The sequence below is a fragment of the Oncorhynchus kisutch genome, linkage group LG2 (genome assembly GCF_002021735.2).
Source record: "Oncorhynchus kisutch isolate 150728-3 linkage group LG2, Okis_V2, whole genome shotgun sequence".
Lineage (NCBI taxonomy): Eukaryota > Metazoa > Chordata > Actinopteri > Salmoniformes > Salmonidae > Oncorhynchus > Oncorhynchus kisutch.
This window is the reverse complement of record NC_034175.2, coordinates 55,240,260-55,260,928: the sequence shown is the minus strand read 5'-3', so window position 1 is coordinate 55,260,928 and position 20,669 is coordinate 55,240,260. Positions and strand designations below refer to the sequence as shown.

Below are 20,669 nucleotides of genomic sequence, written 5' to 3'. Positions count from 1 at the left end.
GGGCCTGGAGTTTTTACTTATATGTTAACCTAACTAGGAAAATGCTGGACCCTATAAGTGATGAATCAGTTGTTAAAAGGTTATATATGGGCTATGATGGAACCAGGTTTTCCTAATCAGGTCACATGATTTTTTTAAACTCCTGATAAAACTCCTAGCCCTGGGGGGATGAAAACCCTGTCAAACTGCAGCTACCTTATATTTGTTCATATAAATTATATTTAGACTAGATTAGGAGGGGGATTTCCTCTACCCAGACACATAGACAACAACTGATAGACAATATAACTCACAGGGCTGAGCTTGCTTTATGCATGTTTGCATCATGCAGGCTTATACAACTGTAGGCCTTACAAAACATTTACTCACATCAGTCATCACTATTATGTTGATTCATTCATTCCAGTTAATCATTATGGATTAAAAACGTATAGGCAGCCTAGCCAGCCCAATTTTGAATATGAACTCAATTTGATCACATTTTCTCCTGACACTCAAATGCACCACAATTACATCATGTTACCAATTAGTTTACCCTGACCAGTTGGACAGGGCGCATAGGCTGTATGCAGCTGCTCTTATTAGTAGCCTACAGTTGATCAGACTGAAAAATAGTCTCGTTTTCATCCCATACAGTATGTCAGATCTCTAATGTTTAGGTGTAGCCTAGGCTGATGCAACATTTATATCATGAGTTTTTGCTTGTGTCTCTCCGGAGTGATTATGTGTTATCATCTTTGCTAAATAAATAACCGGCGGAGGAAAGTGGAAAGCCTAACAGGCTGACTACACCGCTGGCATCGCATGCTAAAAATACATTTAGAAATCTATATTATTCAATTGTTACACCCACACTGCTCACGCGCGCCAACGAGCATCTGCGTTGCCAAGGGCTAAAATAGAAGTCAGGTCTTTTTGTGATGCAGATCGCGCTGCAACTCCTGCCTCTCCCATCTCCTCATTGGTTTATAGAAGCAGATACCCAAGTGCCAATCTCCTCATTGGTTATACCCACGTGGGTGACTGAAAGACGAAAGAGGTCAGTGCACCTAATTTATGAAAGTTGCCAATCGCAATATAAAGTCAAGAGAAGAAAAGGCCTGGATGGAGGCGAGATGACTAGAAACGATTCGGTTGACCATTTTATGTGTGGATTAATTGTCGGAGTAGAGGACCTTATACATTTAATGTAAAATAACAACTCAATGTTTATATCCCAGGACAAATTAGCTAGCAACAGCAAGCTAGCTAAATATGGAAAATTAGCTAGCAAGTCCAAGCTAGCTAGCTAAATTGCCATAAATACTTAATGCTTTTCGACCATGTCCTTGTGTCCTCTAAAAGCAAATGATTGCATGCCCAAAAATGAAGGCAAGGCCAGCAATACAGGCGGCTTGATGAAAGGCTCCCTGTTAACCAGCTATACTTTTGATACCAGTTGTTATTGAACACCCTCAACTTTCATCCTTCTTCATGAAACTGATCTCAGGCAAAGGTCGACCCTCACTTTTAATTCTCACCTTTTCTGTGTACCCCAGAGAGTGTAAGAGGTTCTTCAACAAAAAGTCCACAATATTTTAGGGCAGCATTGGCCATTCTACCATTCTGCCGCAGAAAACTGAACACTCACGCTGGTAGCTATCTAGCTACTGGAGATGGCAAGGAACATTTTTATAAATTGCACTAAATGGACACAAAAATAAAGTTCTAAAACCAAGAAAACTATTTATAATATACCTCCTCAGCCTCCTGTAATTAGATTTTTTTAATTTTATTGAATAATATCCCAAAAATGCTCAACTATCACTTTTCACTTAATCTGTGGCACAATCCCAATACCACTCAATAGGTTAATTCTATGATCCTAATTCTATGATTGGATGGACACCATGTCAGTTCATACTGCAAAAGCTTTGATTGGTTGGAGGATATCCTCCGGGGGTGGACATAACTACCATGTATGTCTATGGAAGGGGGTGAGGCCTACGAGCCTCCTAGGTTTTGTATTGAAGACAATATAGCCAGAGGAGGACAGACGCTAGATGTCCTCTGGCTACACAATGGTGCTACCATTGTGCTACCATTGCAAAACAGTGTTTTTTAATCAATTATTTGATGACATAATATATTTGATCAGTTATCACTCCAGTGTTAATCTTCAAAATTGTAATTATTCGCCTACCTCCTCATGCCTTTTGCACACAATGTATATAGACTCCCCTTTTTTTCTACTGTGTTATTGACTTGTTAATTGTTTACTCCATGTGTAACTCTGTGTTGTCTGTTCACACTGCTATGCTTTATCTTGGTCAGGTCGCAGTTTCAAATGAGAACTGTTCTCAACTAGCCTACCTGGTTAAATAAAGGTGAAATAAAATAAATAAAATAAAAATTTAATATAGTTTTATCTAAAAACGATAACATTTTTACTCTTTTTATTTTTATGAAATTTCACTGGGAGGATGGTCCTCCCCTTCCTCCTCTGAGGAGCCTCCACTGGACATTACATAGCCTTCTGTGTGACCAGACTGTTTGAGCTCTGTTGTACCCGACAGCGCAGGAGGATATTTTTAGTTTAGACAAGCACCGTGTGTCCTACTGTGCGGCCAGACTGTGGTAGTCTAGCCTTGTTTATACCTGGTTCTAACATGCATCTTTTTTCCTGATCTTGTCCACATTCTGATCGTGCCCACATTTTTAGACTGGTGTAGATGATTAAAAGATGCATTATGAACTGTTTGTGATCAGATCTTATAAGTGTAAATGGGAAAGATCAGCACAAGATGAGGACGAAGGACACATGTTAGCAGCAGGTATAAACAGGGCTTCTGTAGTATCCCATGGGAAAAGTGTTGAAGACCAAATAGTACAGGTGGACACAAAAAAACAAGGCCTATTATGTAGTATCCCATGACAGACAAAACATTTTCATCTACGAACTGTACAGAACACAGGAGATTTGGTTCTTGATGCCGAGGTAACCAACTGTGTGGCCAGTCTGTTGTGGTCTGTTCTCCCCCCATAGGGAAGTGGTAATTACTTCCTGTATTGCCATGTTGTTTCCCTCTGCTGGCCTTGATTAAGGTATTATAATGGGAGATTAATGATATTGGGGTGGCAGAGAGCCCACTCTGATAGAGGGGACCCACTGTGAAAAGTAATTGAGGAAAGGTTTCCTCAAAGCGATGAAACAAGACACAGGGTTTATCCCCAATGGCATCCTATGCCATATAAAGTAGATTACTTTTGTCCAGGGCCCATAGGGCTTGTTCAAAAAGAATAAAAACATTTCAAATGTCATATGTACAGATGAAGTCAGAAGTTTACATACACTTAGGTTGGAGTCATTAAAACGTGAGTCAATTAGGTCAGTAAGGATCACCACTTTATTTTAAGAATGTGAAATGTCAGAATAATAGTATAGAGAATGATTTATTTCAGCTTTTATTTATTTCATCACATTCACAGTGGGTCAGAAGTTTACATACACTCAATTAGTATTTGGTAGCATTGCCTTTAAATTGTTTAACTTGGGTCAAATGATTCAGGTAGCCTTCCACAAGCTTCCCACAATAAGTTGGGTGAATTTTGTCCCGTTCCTCTTGACAGAGCTGGTGTAACTGAGTCAGGTCTGTAGGCCTCCTTGCTTGCACACGCTTTTTCAGTTCTGCCTACAAATTTTCTATAGGCTTGAGGTCAGAGCTTTGTGATGGCCACTCTAATAACTTGACTTTGTTGTCCCTAAGCCATTTTGCCACAACTTTGGAAGTATGCTTGGGGTCATTGTCCATTTGGAAGACCCATTTGCGACCAAGCTTTAACTTCCTGACTGATGTCTTGAGATGTTACTTCAATATATCCACATAATCTGTTATTGTGATACAGTGAATTTAAGTGAATAATATGTTTGTAAACAATTGTTGGAAAAAATGACTTGTGTCATGCACAAAATAGATGTCCTAACCGACGTGCCAAAACGATAGTTTGTTAGCAAGAAGTTTGTGGAGTGGTTGAAAAATGAGTTTCAATGACTCCAACCTATGTTTTATTTATTTAACCAGGTAGGCTAGTTGAGAACAAGTTCTCATTTACAACTGCGACCTGGCCAAGATAAAGCATAGCAGTTCGACACATACAACAGAGTTACACATGGAATAAACAAACATACAGTCAATAATACAGTAGAAAAAAGAAACATCTATATAGTGAGTGGAAATGAGGTAAGATAAGGGAGGTAAGGCAATAAATAGGCCATGGTGGCGAAGTAATTACAATATAGCAATTAGATTCTCTATTTTGGTTAGGCCAGGGTGTGACTAGGATAGGCATTCTAGGTTCTTTATTACTTTGTTTTCTATTTCTTGTTTTTGGCCGAGTGTGGTTCCCAATCAGAGGCAGCTATCGTTGGCTCTGATTGGGAGTCATACTTAGGCAGCCTTTTTCCCACCTGTGTTTTGTGGGTAGTTATTTTCTGTTTAGTGTCTGCGCCTGACAGAACTGTTTTGTTTTTTCAATTTGTTATTTTTGTTTGAGTGTTTTTGAGTAATAAAGAATCATGAACACTTACCACGCTGCGTTTTGGTCCGATCCTCATTCAGACGAGAGCCGTGACAACACTGGAATGGTAGATGTGCAGAAGATGAATGTGCAAGTAGAGATACTGGGGTGCAAAGGAGCAAGCTAAATAAATAAATACAGTATGGGGATGAGGTAGTTGGATGGGCTGTTTACAGACGGGCTATGTACAGGTGCAGTGATCTGTGAGCTGCTCTGACAGCTGGTGCTTAAAGCTGGTGAGGGAGATATGGGTCTCGAGCTTCAGTGATTTTTGCAGTTTGTTCCAGTCATTGGCAGCAGAGAACTGGAAGGAAAGGCGGCCAAAGAGGAATTGGCTTTGGGGGTGACCAGTGAGATATTCCTGCTGGAGCGCGTTCTACGGGTGGGTGCTGCTATGGTGACCAGTGAGCTGAGATAAGGTGGGGCTTTACCTAGCAGAGACTTGTAGAGGACCTGGAGCCAGTGGGTTTTGCGACGAGTTTGAAGCGATGGCCAGCCAACGAGAGCATACAGGTCGCAGTGGTGGGTAATATATGGGGCTTTGGTGACAATGGATGGCACTGTGATAGACTGCATCCAATTTATTGAGTAGAGTGTCGGAGGCTATTTTAAAATGACATTGCCGAAGTCGAGGATCGGTAGGATGGTCAGTTTTACGAGGGTATGTTTGGCAGCATGAGTGAAGGATGCCTTGTTGCGAAATAGGAAGCCGATTCTAGATTTAATTTTGGATTGGAGATGCTTAATGTGAGTCTGTAGTCCACATATTCTAAGTCAGAGCCGTCCAGAGTAGTGATGCTGGACAGGCGGGCAGGTGCGGGCAGTGATCGGTTGAAGAGCTTGCATTTAGTTTTACTTGCATTTAAGAGCATTTGGAGGCCACGGAAGGAGTGTTGTATGGCATTGAAGCTTGTCTGGAGGTTAGTTAAAAGTGTCCAAAGGAGGGACAGAAGAATATAGAATGGTGAAGTCTGCATAGAGGTGGATCAGAGAATCCCCAGCAGCAAGAGCGACATCATTGATGTATACAGAGAAGAGAGTCGGCCCGAGAATTTAACCCTGTGTCACCCCCATAGAGACTGCCAGAGGTCCGGACAACAGGCCCTCCGATTTGACACACTGAACTCGATCAGAGAAGTAGTTGGTGAACCAGGCGAGGCAATCATTTGTGAAACCAAGGCTGTTGAGTCTGCCAATAATAATGTGGTGATTGACAGAGACGAAAGCCTTGGCCAGGTCGATGAATACTGCTGCACAGTAATGTCTATTATCAATGGCAGTTTAGGACCTTGAGCGTCGCTGAGGTGCACCCATGACCAGCTCTGAAACCAGATTGCATAGCGGGGAAAGTACGGTGGGATTTGAAATGGTCGGTAATCTGTTTGTTGACCAGGCTTTCGAAGAAGGCAGGGTAGGATAGAAATAGGTCTGTAGCAATTTGGGTCTAGAGTGTCTCCCCCTTTGAAGAGGGGGATGACTGTGGCAGCTTTCCAATCTTTGGGAATCTCAAACGATACAAAAGAGAGGTTGAACAGGCTAGTAATAGGGGCTGCAACAGTTTTGGAAGATAACTTTAAAAAGAGAGGGTTCAGATTGTCTAGCTGATTTGTAGGGGTCCAGGTTTTGCAGTTCTTTAAGAACATTAGCTATCTGGATTGGGGTGAAGGAGAAATGGGGGAGGCTTGGGCGAGTTGCTGTGAGGAGTGCAGGGCTGTTGACAGGGTTGGGGTTGCCAGGTGGAAAGCATGGCCAGCCGTAGAGAAATGCTTATTGAAATTCTCAATTATAGTGGATTTTTCAGTGGTGACAGTGTTTCCTAGCCTCAGTGCAGTGGGCAGCTGGGAGGAGGTGCTTTTATTCTCCATGGACTTTACAGTGTCCCAGAACTTTTTTGAGTTTGTGCTACAGGATGCAAATTTATGCTTGAAAAGGCCTTAGCTTTCCTAACTGCCTGTGTATATTTGGTCCTAACTTCCCTGAAAATCTGCATATCACGGGGCTATTCGATGCTAATGCAGAACACCACAGGATGTTTTTGTGCTGGTCAAGGGCAGTCAGGTCTGGAGAGGACCAAGGGCTATATCTGTTCCTGGTTCTACATTTTTTGAAAGGGGCATGCTTATTTAAGATGAGGAAGGCACTTTTGAGGAAGGCACTTTTATAGAATGACCAGGCATCCTCTGACGGGATGAGGTCAATATCCTTCCAGGATACCCAGGCCAGGTCGATTAGGAAGGCCTGCTCGCTGAAGTGTTTTAGGGAGTGTTTGATAGTGATGAGGGGTGGTCGTTTGACCACAGATCCGTTATGGATGCAGGCAATGACACACTGAACTCTATCAGAGAAGTAGTTGGTGATCGCTGAGATCTGTGTTAAAAACAGCAGAGGTATATTTGTAGGGCAATTTGGTTAGGATGATATCAATGAGGGTGCCAGTGTTTGCGGATTTGGGGTTGTACCTGGTGAGTTCATTGATAATTTGTGAGAGATTGAGGGCATCAAGCTTAGATTGTAGGATGGCCGGGGTGTTAAGCATGTCCCAGTTTAGGTTACCTAGCAGCACAAGCTCTCCTGCACAAGCTCTGAAGATAGATGGGGGAAACTGTGTGTCTGGAAAGGTGGTATTTTAAAAGTAGAGGCTTGAATTGTTTGGGTACAGACCTGGATAGTAAGACAGAACTCTGCAGGCTATCTCTGCAGTAGATTGCAACACCGCCATTTGGCAGTTCTATCTTGTCAGAAAATTTTATAGTTAGGAATACAGTGAGGGTAAACCTGTGCATAGGGTGATGATGAAAGAGATATTGTCCCTAGAAATATAATTTACACCAGGTGATATCACTGCATGTGTGGTAGGTGGAACTGAAATGTTAAATAAGGCGGATTGAGCAGGGCTAGAGGCTCTACAGTGAAATAAGGCATTAAATTCTAACCAAAACAGCAATGGACAAGGCATATTGACATTAGCGAGAGGCATGCGTAGCCGAGTGATCATAGGAGTCCAGTGAGTGGCTTCAGGCAGCTTGCGGGCCGGGGCTAGCAAGCTGACAGAAGGGCCTTGGAGGGACGTTGCGACAGAAGAAAGTCTGTTGTGGCCCCCTCGTCCTATTACTGCTGCAGACGGATCAGCAGAACTCCGTGTGGTAAACCAGACCAATTGGCAGAATAGGTATAGTGGCCAAAGAATTTGTCCGGTGGGCCTCTTAAGCTAACAGTCCCATGTGCTCTGGACAGCTAGCAGGGCGCGGCTAGCATGCTAGCGGATGGGATTTCAGGGGACAAAGCGTCGGCGGAGCCAGTAGAGAAAAACCCCATTGGACGAATCACGTCGGTGGTCCAGTCGTGCTGAGTCGGCGGGGTCCAGGCCAGTTGGCAAAAAGAGGTATTGTAGCCCAAGTAGTGGTTTATGGTCCTGCCGTGTAGTTCTGGGCTGATCCCTCACCTTCCTCATGATCATTGAGGCCCCACGAGGTGAGATCTTGCATGGAGCCCCAGACCGAGGGTGATTGACCGTCATCTTGAACTTCTTCCATTTTCTAATAATTGCGCCAACAGTTGTTGCCTTCTCACCAAGCTCCTTGCCTATTGTCCTGTAGCCCATCCCAGCCTTGTGCAGGGCTACAATTTTATCCCTGATGTCCTTACACAGCTTTATGATCTTGGCCATTGTGGAGAGGTTGAGGTTGGAGTCTGTGGAGTGTGTGGACAGGTCTCTTTTATACAGGTAACGAGTTCAAACAGGTGCAGTTAATACAGGTAATGAGTGGAGAACAGGAGGGCTTCTTAAAGAAAAACTAACAGGTCTGTAAGAGCCGGAATTCTTACTGGTTGTTAGGTGATCAAATACTTATGTCATGCAATAAAATGCAAATTAATTACTTAAAAATCATACAACGTGATTTTCTGGATTTTTGTTTTAGATTCCGTCTCTCACAGTTGAAGTGTACCTATGATAAAAAATTACAGACCTCTACATGCTTTGTAAGTAGGAAAACCTGCAAAATCGTTAGTGTATCAAATACTTGTTCTCCCCACTGTATATACGGGAAAAAAACGGGGGAAAAACAACAATGTTTACAAGGGAAAGGAAGGGACAAGGCAAAAACACACGTCCGACTGCTACGCCATCTTGTATGTAAACTTCCGATTTCAACTGTAAATGCCAGAACCAGACACAAACCTGACACCCTCAGCACACAGGGGGACAAACACTTGCCTGGAGTTGACAGCATTCCCTCCCCCATATGCACAACTATGACAACATAACCAACAAAAACGGGTCACAACGCCTGCAGCTCTGTCGCATGCTGGGTATGTACATCGTAAATGGTAGGCTTTGAGGGGCTCCTATGGTAGGTACACCTATAGCTCATCTCTTGGCAGTTGTACTATAGACTACTTTATCACTGACCTCAACCCGGGGTCTCTCAGAGCGATCACAGTCAGGCCACTGACACCCCTATCAGATCACAGCAAAATCACAGTTTACTTGAACAGAGTGATACTCAGTCATGAGGCATCAAATCCAAAGGAACTGAGTAATATTAAGAAATGCTATAGATGGAAGGAATGTATTGTGGAAACCTACCAAAAAACAATTAGGCAACAACAAATTCAGTCCCTTTTAGACAATTTCCTGGACAAAACATTCCACTGTAATAGTGAAGGTGTAAACTTGGCAGTAGAAAATATAAAATATATATTTGACCTTTGATAGCTTCCCAATCAAATCTAAAAATTTCAAACAGAATACCAAAGAATATGAACAATGACAAATGGTTTGATGAAGAATGCAAAAACCTAAGAAAGAAATTGAGAAACCTGTTCTACCAAAAACAGAGACCTAGGAAACCTGAGTCTATGGTGAATCACTAAAACAATACAGAAATACACTACGGAAAAAGGAGGAACAGCACGTCAGAATTCAGCTCAATATAATTGAAGAATCCATAGACTAACCACGTCTGGGAAAATTGGAAGACACTAAACAAACACAAGGAATTATCTATCCAAAATGGAGATGTATGGGTAAACCACTTCTCCAATCGTTTTGGCTCTATAACAAAGAACAAACAGCAAAAACATATACATGATCAAATACAAATCTTAGAATCAACTATTAAAGACTACCAGAGCCCATGGCCATGGCGATGAGCTGGTCCAGCTTGAGGTCCTCATTGCAACATGCCAGATCGGGTCTGGACGTCCGCCTGTAGCCTGCTGCGGAAAACCGTCAACAGGGCCTAGTCGTTCCAGCCAGTGGACGCAGATGCTGTCCTGGACCCCTGGCGTAGACGGAGGAGACGCTCACCTCCCTCTCGGCCCTCTGTAGGGTGGTCGAAAAAGGCACGGAAGAGTTGGGTGAAGCGCTCATAGGAATGCACTTCTGGACCGTCCCTCTCCCAGATGGGAGAGCTCGGCCTGTCAGCACAGAGATCACCGAGGCCAACTTGTACCTCTCAGGCCGTCCCAGCATGACGGGCAAAGTGGAGGTCACACTGCAGGAGAAACCCACTACAGTGAGCTGGGGTGCCATCAAACCACTCTAGGAGGGGCAGGTGGACGTTGCTGATCAGATCAGGTGATGTAGATGGTGGTGGGGTGGCTGGACCGACCGCGGGGAGCTGGGAAGGTGATGGTGTAGCCTGCAGCTGGCATACGGTCTGGAGCACCTCGTAGTTGCTCCAGGCACGGGTCATGGTATAAGAGCTTTGCTCCTATAGCGGAGAGGTCGGGATGTCCTGCTGCTTCCTATTCTCTTGGGTCGGTCATTCTGTCACAAGTGTAGAGAGGAGTAGGCAGGAGGCAGTCGCAGGTTTAGAACTACGGAATTTTTTAAAGCACCATATTTAAAAGCGGGACGAATCCAAAAGTGCAAAATAATAAAGTACTCAGGAAATTGTAGGAGAGATTCCTCTCAGGAAAACAAGTAACATTTACAATGACTGACAAATACAAATAACAGAGGGAGTATATACAGTATACAGTGATAGAGTGGGGATTGGAACCAGGTGTGTGTAATGATGATGAGACAAGTCCGGGGTTGATGAGTGAAGGGCGTTTGCAGGCAGCAGGTTAGGCAGCAGCTGGATGCCGAATGCCTGAGCTGGACAGGAGGGGGAGTCAATGCGAAAGCTGATGTGACAGCTACCTGAGCCTGACGAGCCAAACATTATAAATAAAGGAGAGCCGCACACTCTAGGAGCTCAAAAGCAAACAATGTAATAGCCAATGTTTCGAGACGTTTCATTTTTTGCATCTGAGCTCCTAGAGTGTGCGGCTCTCCTTTATTTTTTAACCTCTCTGGGATATGTGGGACAGTAACGTCCCATGTCGCCAACAGGCAGTGAAACTGCAGGGCGCCAAATTAAAAACAACAAAAAATCTCAGAATTAAAATTCCTCAAGCATACAAGTATTTTACACCATTTTAAAGATAAAATTCTCATTAATCCAGCCACAGTGTTTGATTTGAAAAATGCCTTACAGCAAAAGCACCACAAACGATTATGTTAGGTCACCACCAACTCACAGAAAAACACAGCCATTTTTCCAGTCACAAAAAGCACAAAGAGATAAAATTAATCACTAACCTTTGATGATCTTCATCAAATGACACTCATAGGACTTCATGTTACACAATACATGTATGTTTTGTTCGATAAAGTGCATATTTATATAAAAAAATCTAATTTTACATCGGCGCATTACGTTCAGTAGTTCTAAAACATGCAGTGATTGTGCAGAGAGCCACATCTATTTACAGAAATACACATTATAATTGTTGATGAAAATACAAATGTTATACATGGAATTAGAGATATACTTCTCCTTAATGCAACCGCTGTGTCAGATTTTTTTTTTAAATTACGGAAAAAGCAAACCATGCAATAATCTGAGTACAGCGTTCAGACAACAAAGCAGCCAAAAAGATATCTGCCATATTGGGTGGTCAACATTAGTCAGAAATAGCATTATAAATATTCACTTACCTTTGATGATCTTCATCAAAATGCACAATAAACGTTTGTTTTCTTCGATAATGTCCATCATTTATGTCCAAATAGCTTCTTTTGTTAGGGCGTTTGGTAAACAAATCCAAAAGCGCATTCAGATCCAGCCGAACGTCGGACGAAAAGTTCAAAAAGTTCCGTTACAGCCCGTAGAAACTTGTCAAACTATATAAAATCAATCTTTAGGATGTTTTTATCATAAATCTTCAATAATGTTCCAACCGGAGAATTGCTGTCTGTAGAAAAGCAATGGAACGAGAGCTAACTCTCTCGTAACCACGCCTCAGAGCCTGTGGCACTCTGCTAGACACCTGGCTCATTCCTCTCTCATTCGGTCCCACTTCACAGTAGCATCCTCAAACAAAGTTCTAAAGACTGTTGACATCTAGTGAAAGCCTTAGGAAGTGCAACATAACCAATATCCCACTGTATCTACAATAGGGGCTGAGTTAAAAAACTACAAGCCTCAGTTTTCCCACTTCCTGTTTTTTCTCAGGTTTTCGCTTGCCATATGAGTTCTGTTATACTCACAGACATCATTCAAACAGTAATAGAAACTTCAGAGTGTTTTCTATCCAATACTACTACTAATAATATGCATATATTAGCATCTGGGACAGAGTAGCAGGCAATTTACTCTGGGCACCTTATTCATCCAAGCTACTCAATACCGCCCCCCTGTCCGATTCGACAGGCAAGCTGTCTTCATCAGACAGCTTGCCTGTTGAAACGTTGGATATTACATTTTTTGCATCTGAGCTCCTAGAGTGTGCGGCTCTCCTTTATTTTTACGTTTTCTACTCCACCAGCCAGAACCTTTCCTATATAGGTGTGCGTTTCATTTTCTTCTAGAGCCAAACATTATGGACATTTTATGAGCCCTACATTAAAGACATTTTATGAGCCCAAGCCCAAAAAAAGCCCAAATGATTGTGCCACCATCCAGTACATACCCTATGGTGATGCACGACAGAAAAACATAAAAGGCCATAGAAGTGGCTATTCTGTCTTGGGTAAATAAATGAAACAAGCTTCAGTAGGCTAATACATTTGAGTGTGTACTGGATTAATGTAGTGTATTGTATTATACGGACTGGAATTACGCACCTCGTTCAAACCATGAAGATGGGAGAAAACATGCAATGCTCTGTTTACATATATAATATATATCTAAATCTCGAACAGGATTATTTTGGATTCAATTTGAATGGAGTTGATGGAGAGAGAGAATAACAGAGTGCTCAAGTACGCACTGAGTTGAAGCAATGATACTCGAGTGGTATATTGTTATATAACTCTTCAGCTGCAAATATTTTTAAAAGTATCTTTACAATAAAAAAATTAAGTGACAGATGGAGATGTGTATATTAGACACGCATTCAGTCCTTATATTATCCTACTGTAGCATAGGCTATGCTGCAGCAAATGTAGGCCTACCTGTGAGGAGAAAGAAGATGATAAGATGATAGTTGCATTGTGGACTGCGCTCCATAGCCTACTAAGATGCGCTGTCTGTCCCCAACCTGAGCGTTGATGATTGATCATGCAGATAGCAGAGAGAAGGCCATAGAGAAAGCAGATTTAGAGAGGCATATCATTTAACAGTTCCATTTCACGTCATGCTTTTAATTGTGTTACCTTTTATTTGGTCAATATTTTCTTAACTCTTCTTGAACTGCAGTGTTCGTTAAGGGCTTGTAAGTATGCATTTCATGGTAAGGTCTACACTTGTTGCATTCGGCGCATGTGACAAATAAAGTTTGATATGATTGAACCCAGTTCCCTCTATTCAACCCTACTCTCACCACTCTGTTAACCTAAAGAGAAGGCCCTGTTGAAGTGTCAGATCGTTTTGGCCCTTTAATATAATATTTAATATGAAATTATACCTTAATCCTCTGTCAAACATTTGCCACTCTCTGTACTGTATAAAGGCACAGCATACCTGTTCTTGTTATTCTTTTGTTGGTCATAACACACAGGAATTATTTGGGCCCAGTACATTGAAGGTGATGTGCATTGGGATTTCCTATGCACTCGTCATCACACATTGGAGGAAATAGAAAGTGCTTTAAGTAAGCCTTGGTCTGTCTCCCAAATGGCACCCTAATCCAAATATAGTACACTACTTATGGCCAGAGCCCTATGGGCCCTGTTTTGAAAAAGGTGCACTATAAAGGGAACATGGTGTTATTTGGAATGCCCTCTTGGATTAGATAACAAAGTGGCTTAAAGGAAACATGATTACCCACACTGTACTTTCTTTTGATGGTGTTACATTAAAACCTCATGTCCTCTTAGTACTGTCACTCTGATGGTTGTCTGCCTTGTTGCTTATGCAGTGCAGGAAAGACTTATGTCTCAAGCAGGGCTCATTAAAGCACCAACGCCTCTCCATCCCCATCCTGCTGCTGCTGTGAGTGTAAAACTGAGGAGTGTAATTTAAGACCTTGTATTATTCGGAGTGCTGTAGCTGTAGCTGTTATAGCGTCTCTGTGTCATCCAATCCTGGAGCCAGAGGGGCAACGAGAGGAGAGGAGCAGACGCCTACGGGCGCCGGAGCACCTCCATGATGAGATTCTAATGGAGTTTCAAGTGAGGAACAATTTCTCATAGTGTCTGTCCCAAATGGCACCCAATTCCCTGCCTAGTACACTACTTTTGGTCAACGCCCTATGGTGCAGTATTTGTGAGTAGGGTGCAATTTGGGATGCAGACACAGAGCTTTTGTTTCCAGCTAAGGAGCGATATAATTCTACAATAGAATGAGAAAACAGCTGTTAAATATACAGTACTGTTCTGTATTCAGGAAGGCCTGTCGCTAGGTAACCGTGTAGTGAGCACACAGCACAGCAAATAAAATGCACTCACTAGGGGTGCATTCGTAAATTCACTCTGGCTATCTACTCCGATTTCAGAACACTTGTCTGAGTGTGCAAGAGAGCAGAATTACTGATGAATATGACCGGTCTCAGTAAACATCGGCAAAAAAATAAATAATTAAATTGTTGCCAATTCTGTAGATAACATGAATGAAATCTTGAAATATTAAGCGTAAACTGTTCACAGGTTTTTTTATTGCTTAAATGGAAAGGCATTTAGAATTGCCACCATCTTTAAACCCAATGTGTCACCTGACACTGTTTACAGTGTGGTAGCTATCTCTGATGTTTGTTAGGTTTTTAGTGCATTGTTATTGTATTTCACATCAAGCCTTGCTACCCTTTAAGGACATTTTTGACCCTGAATACACAGATTTAGAAATTGAGTTTAGGCCTATTACGTTTCCATACAAGCTTAGTTAGCCCTTACATTATGACTGTAAAAGAGCATTCAAGTCAAAGTCTGTGGTACTTAATGTCCTCAATTACAGATGTAGGATCTGAATTGGAGAAGTTTGCTACAGCAGAAAAATAATCTTGCAGCAACAGGAAATGTAAATTACTGTGTGGATTATAATTCATGGACACTTCTGTAGGGGTTGATACATTTTCCATAAGGGAAAATCAAGTCTGAAATTTCAAAGTGTAAATCCCAAACTTTTTAAACCTCAACAACACTACAAGTTTTACATTTCCTGCATTTCAGAAATGTTCTCCTGCAACAGGGTAATCCAATGAAGATTCTACATCTGTAGAACATTTTATGAGCCAGAGGTTTAGGTCTGCGTCTGAAATGGTACCCTAAACTCTTCATAGTCAACACTTTATAGGGAATAGGGTGCCATTTGGGACACACATTTAGAAATTACTCATATTAGTAAGGGCTTCTGATTAATGTGTCCAGCAGTGGTTTATGTGTAGCCTCTATAAAATAAATATGTATTTTTTATTTAATGAATCATTTTAATTGAGTAGTCATGCTTGAGGTTAAACCCATAGGCAAACTGACAGGTTTATAAAATATTTACATATTCTGTTTTTTTCCTTACTTTGTTAAAGAGCCTTTCGATGCAGTATTTTGCAATAGAAATTAAACATGAACACATTGGCTACCAACTTTACTGACATAACCCTATCTAGACTACACTCACCAGTATGTTGCACCATGTTCCTTTTTAGTTCTCCCGCTGTTGTTTCAGATTGGTTACTGGTAGTTGAAGAAACTTAGAGAGAAGGAGAGAGAATATCATAAGAAGTGTATGTTTGAAGTCGGACCAATATTAAATGAGTACAGTTAAGCTTCAGGGAAGAGAGAAGACAGACATGAATATAATGGTCAGTACCTCTTGATGATACCCTGACCTCTTTTCCTCAACCATTTTGGGCTAAATTGAAGAGACAGATACAAATAATGGAGATGAAAGCAAAGCAGCCAGGCAGGCTAAAGCAAACACTTAAAGTATTTGAAAGTTTTCAATAGTAGTTGAACCCATGTCTGCTAGTAGTAGTACTGCTGCTGGGTATTGTCAGTGTAAAGATTGCTTAATGTTGTGTGTTGGTGCTTTGCCTCCTACATTAACATGATTACCAAGGCCAAGGAGAGCATTAGAAGAGTTAAAGGTAACAAGATAAGTGGAGGAGGCTGGAAAACGAGAGGTGATACCTACGTCCCAAATGGCACCCTATTCTCTGTAGAGTGCACTATTTTTCACCAGGGCCCTTAGGACTCTGTTCAAAAGTAGTGCACTATATAGGGAATAGGGTGCCGTTTGGGACATATACACCATCTTTCTGTCCTTGTTTCAGAGGTTTCCTTCCAGTGAGCAATTCATTTTAATTAGCTATGATTAATTTAGTGGGTGTTTCTTAACACTTAACAGGATGATATTTGGTTTCTGAGGAAAACATAGTGGAGTAAAAAAAGACCCAAATGCCAGGCCACTCCAGATTAAGCCTATCTTTAAAGATCCAATGTATCCATTTTTATCTCAATATCAAATCATTTCTGGGTAACAATTAGGTACCTTACTGTGATTGTTTTCAATTAAAATGTTCTGGGAGTGGGATGAGTGGAGAGGGGAAAATTGACAACTAGCGAGGTTGGGAACTGTCTTTCTTATTGACCTATTAGGCCTCATTTACTACATTTACCACTGTTGATGTCACAAGGCAGGCCAACACTCCATCCCACCAAATCAGGCTGAAATGTCAAGCGATCTTTTCAAAGAGCTCTTACACTAAAAGGGTTCACAATTTCACAGTATTATTCCAACCTCATAGTGTGGGAATATAAAACATGAGAAAACTATGCCACAACACAGCATCTGCTCCTCAATTATAGCCTCAATGAGACTGGGAAAGAAACAGACAAACACACCAATAATATATCCCACAAAGAGAAACCAAGTTTCAAGTGTATGTTTTTATGTGTAATGCATACTCACTGGAGTTCTCATCATAATGAATATGTCCAGATTAGTTGTTGCTGAAAGCCCAACTTAACTAGGCCACAACACCACACACATCTGCCGACCCTATCTAGTTGCCTCACTAAGAGTGGAAAAGAAAACAGCTATAATACCATAACACACTGCAAATGTAGAAATCATGGCACATTCTTTTTTCAATGAACTTTTATTAAGTCTATCAGGTTTTATTTTATATTTATTTGGTCAAGCAGTAACAGTTATTGAGTAACCAATACGTGTTTAGATTGACATGGTGTCTGCCAGGGCTAAAGTCTACACCAACATTACAGTATCTAGACCAACAGTTTTTGGGAAGGAGTTATGGCACCAAGGTGAGGTTAGATGACTGGATATGCTCTGTGACTGTGACAGTGGTGAACTGAGAGAGAAAGGTATAAGTTGTGACAGCTGGCGTGAAAACCTGAACACTCATAGTGCATAATTGGCTGATTCATCTTAGATAGTCAGTGATTCAGTCTGGGGATATAGGGCTGCACACATACACACACACAAACACACATACAAACACACATACACTCACCCACGCATGCACGCGCTCACGCAAACACACACACACACACACACACACACACACACACACACACACACACACACACACACACACACACACACACACACACACACACACACACACACACACACACACACACAGCAAAGGCATCCGGAAGCCACTGCAGTACAGGAGTGAGTGTGTCATGAGCATGCAAGGAAAGCAGCAGTACTGCAGAACAGAACAGTCATAGGATGGCTGTCACTGACTGTTTAGCAGTACCATGTAGGAAACATGGACTAGACAGGCGTGGGGGGAACAATGTAGTGAAGCAGACAGGAAAATAGAGAAAGAAAGAGAGGGGGGAGGGAGGGATGGAGGGGGAGTGGGGGGTGGGGGGGGTTTGGAAGAGAGGGTATGATAAGTGAAAAAGAATGGGGGTGAGTGATGCAGAGTGCAAGAAAGAGAGAGAGAGAGAGAGAGAGAGAGAGAGAGAGAGAGAGAGAGAGAGAGAGAAATGCTGAGAAAGAGGTTGGTTTTCAAGAGCATCGGGCCAACTCCATTCATGAGACTGGCGCTCGGCCCTCAAGCTATAAATGTCTCTATAAAATCTGTCTGCTACTCCTCAGATTGCTGACATAATGTACTGTATATTGAACCTCAGGTGTCTGTAATGGAGAACAAATGCAAACTCTAGTCATTGTGATCCAAAGACAGGTTGTAATAGTGTGCCAGACAGGTTTACTCGCTCTCTGTATCGACAGTATATTAGCCTTTTTCTAGTGTGTACTCTCATCTGGTACTCTTTCAGTTGTTAATTATCTTATCTTTGCAAAACATCTATTATTAAAGGATCGTTCCACTATATCTATTCATAAATGCTTTCTTCGAAAAAATATTGAAATCTGAGGGCTGAGAATGAGGTGAAAATAACACTTATCAGGAAAGCAGATCTTTAAACCCTTCTCTCATTCATACACACACCACACACACACACACACACACACATATTGTGTCTAATTTGATCTGTGACAGAGAAAACACTTGATTTTCCATTTCCGCTAGTGTTCCATCTGACTTGTGGTCACCCCGGGAAGTATGGGTGAATCATCTTGTTTACATTCCCAATGGCACCCTATTCCCTATATAGTGCACTACTTTTGACCAGGGCCCATAGGGTGTCATTGGGGATGCAACACTTGAGTCACAGCAATAATCTAATTTCACAAGTGACTCATGTGCCCACAACTCAATGACTTTCTCGAAAAATAATTCTTACTCCTGGTTGGAGGTTCTGAATTTCCATGGATACCTATGGGTTTTCTGTAAATGTTATAAGCACAGGGATATCTTCACTTCAGTTTGCATCCTCAAATGATGCAACTTGGTTTGAGAGCAAGGTAGCGGCAGTAATCCTTTCCTATAGCCACAGGGATTTGAAAGATATACGTGTGATGACTAGGATCATATACCTTTAAAAGTAATTGAGGCCGGAGTCTTCCATCTCATAGAAGAGGATCATGGTTCAAGAAAAATGCCATGACAAATATTGTATTTGACAAATAATTCAACCGAGGCCCAACAGATTTTTTTCTTGACCCATTTGTCCATCAAAATCAATTTGCAGGGCCTCCCAAGTGGTGCAGCAGTCTAAATCACGGCATTGCAGTGCTAGAGGCGTCACTACAGATCGAGGTTTGATCCCGGGCTGTGTCGTAGCCGGCCGTGACCGGGAGATCCATGAGGCAGCACACAACTGGCCCAGCATCGTCCGGGTTAGGGGAGGGTTTGACCGACTGGGATGTCCTTGTCCCATTGCGCTCTAGCGACTCCTTATCGTTTCCTCCGACACATTGGGGCGACTAGCTTCCGGGTTTAGCGGGCAGTGTGTCAAGAGCAGTGTGGCTTGGAGGGGTCGTGTTTCGGGAGACGCATGGCTCTCGACCCTTGCCTCTCCTGAGTCCCTTTGGGAGTTGCAGAGGTGGGACAAGACTGTAACTACCAATTACAGCGATGGACACTCCTACTCATTCAAGGGTTTTTCTTTATTTTTACTATTTTCCACATTGTAGAACAATAGTGAAGACATCAAAACTATGAAATAACACATGGAAACATGTAGCAACCAAAAAAGTGTTAAACAAATACAAATATACATTTTAGATGTTTCAAAGTAGCCACCCTTTGCCTTGATGACAGCTTTTCACACTCTTGGCATTCTCTCAACCAGCTTCACGAGGAATGCTTTTCCAACAATCTTGAAGGAGTTTCCAAATATGCTGAACACTTGTTGGCTGCTTTTCTTTCATTCTGCGGTCCAACTCATCCCAAACCATCTCAATTGGGTTGAGGTAAGGTGATTGTGGAGGCTAGGTCATCTGATGCAGCACTCCATCACTCACCTTCTTGGTCAAATAGCCCTTATACAGCCTGGAGGTGTGTTTTGGATCATTGTCCTGTTGAATTTTTAAAAATTGATTTGACCTTTATTTAATCAGGCAAGTCAGTTAAGAACAAATTCTTATTTTAAATGACGGCCTAGGAACAGTGCCTTGTTCAGGGGCAGAACGACAGATTTTTACCATGTCAGCTCGGGGATTTGATCGTCCAACGCTCTAACCACTATGCTACCTGCCACCCACCCCACTAAGCGCAAACCAGATGGGATGGCGTATAATTGCAGAATCCTGTGGTAGCCATGCTGGTTAAGTGTGCCTTGAATTCTAAATAAATCACAGACAGTGTCACCAGCAAAGCATCATCAAACCTCCTCCTCCATGCTTCACGGTGGGAACAACACATGCGGAAATCATCCATTCACCTACTCTGTGTCTCACAAAGACACGGCAGTTGGAACCACAAATCTCAAATTTGGACTCATCAGACCAAAGGACAGATTTCCACCGGTCTAATGTCCATTGCTTGTGTTTCTTGGCTCAAGCAAGTCTCTTCTTCTTATTGGTGTCCTTTAGTATTGGTTTCTTTGCAACAATTCAACCAAAAGGGCCTGATTCACACAGTCTCCTCTGAACAGTTGATGTTGAAATATGTCTGTTACATATTGTGTGTGTCAAACCTTTGAATGGTACTGTATATATATACATCAATTTGTGTGCCAGAAAAAGGGCAGTTATTTGAAAATATATGTCTATTTATAATTTCTACATACTTTCTATCTAGTATGCCCCTCCCCCTGTAGTTTACCCACCCCTGAAATACACTGAGTGTACAAACATTAA

The 20,669-nt window shown here is 42.0% G+C and overlaps 1 protein-coding gene across 2 annotated transcripts in view; it reads left to right on the top strand.

Annotated features, from left to right (window-relative positions):
• Nucleotides 1-20,669, top strand: part of LOC109868385 (zinc finger protein 385B) — a 126,061-nt gene that overhangs the window by 90,576 nt on the left and 14,816 nt on the right. The gene's annotated exons all lie outside the window — the stretch shown is intronic.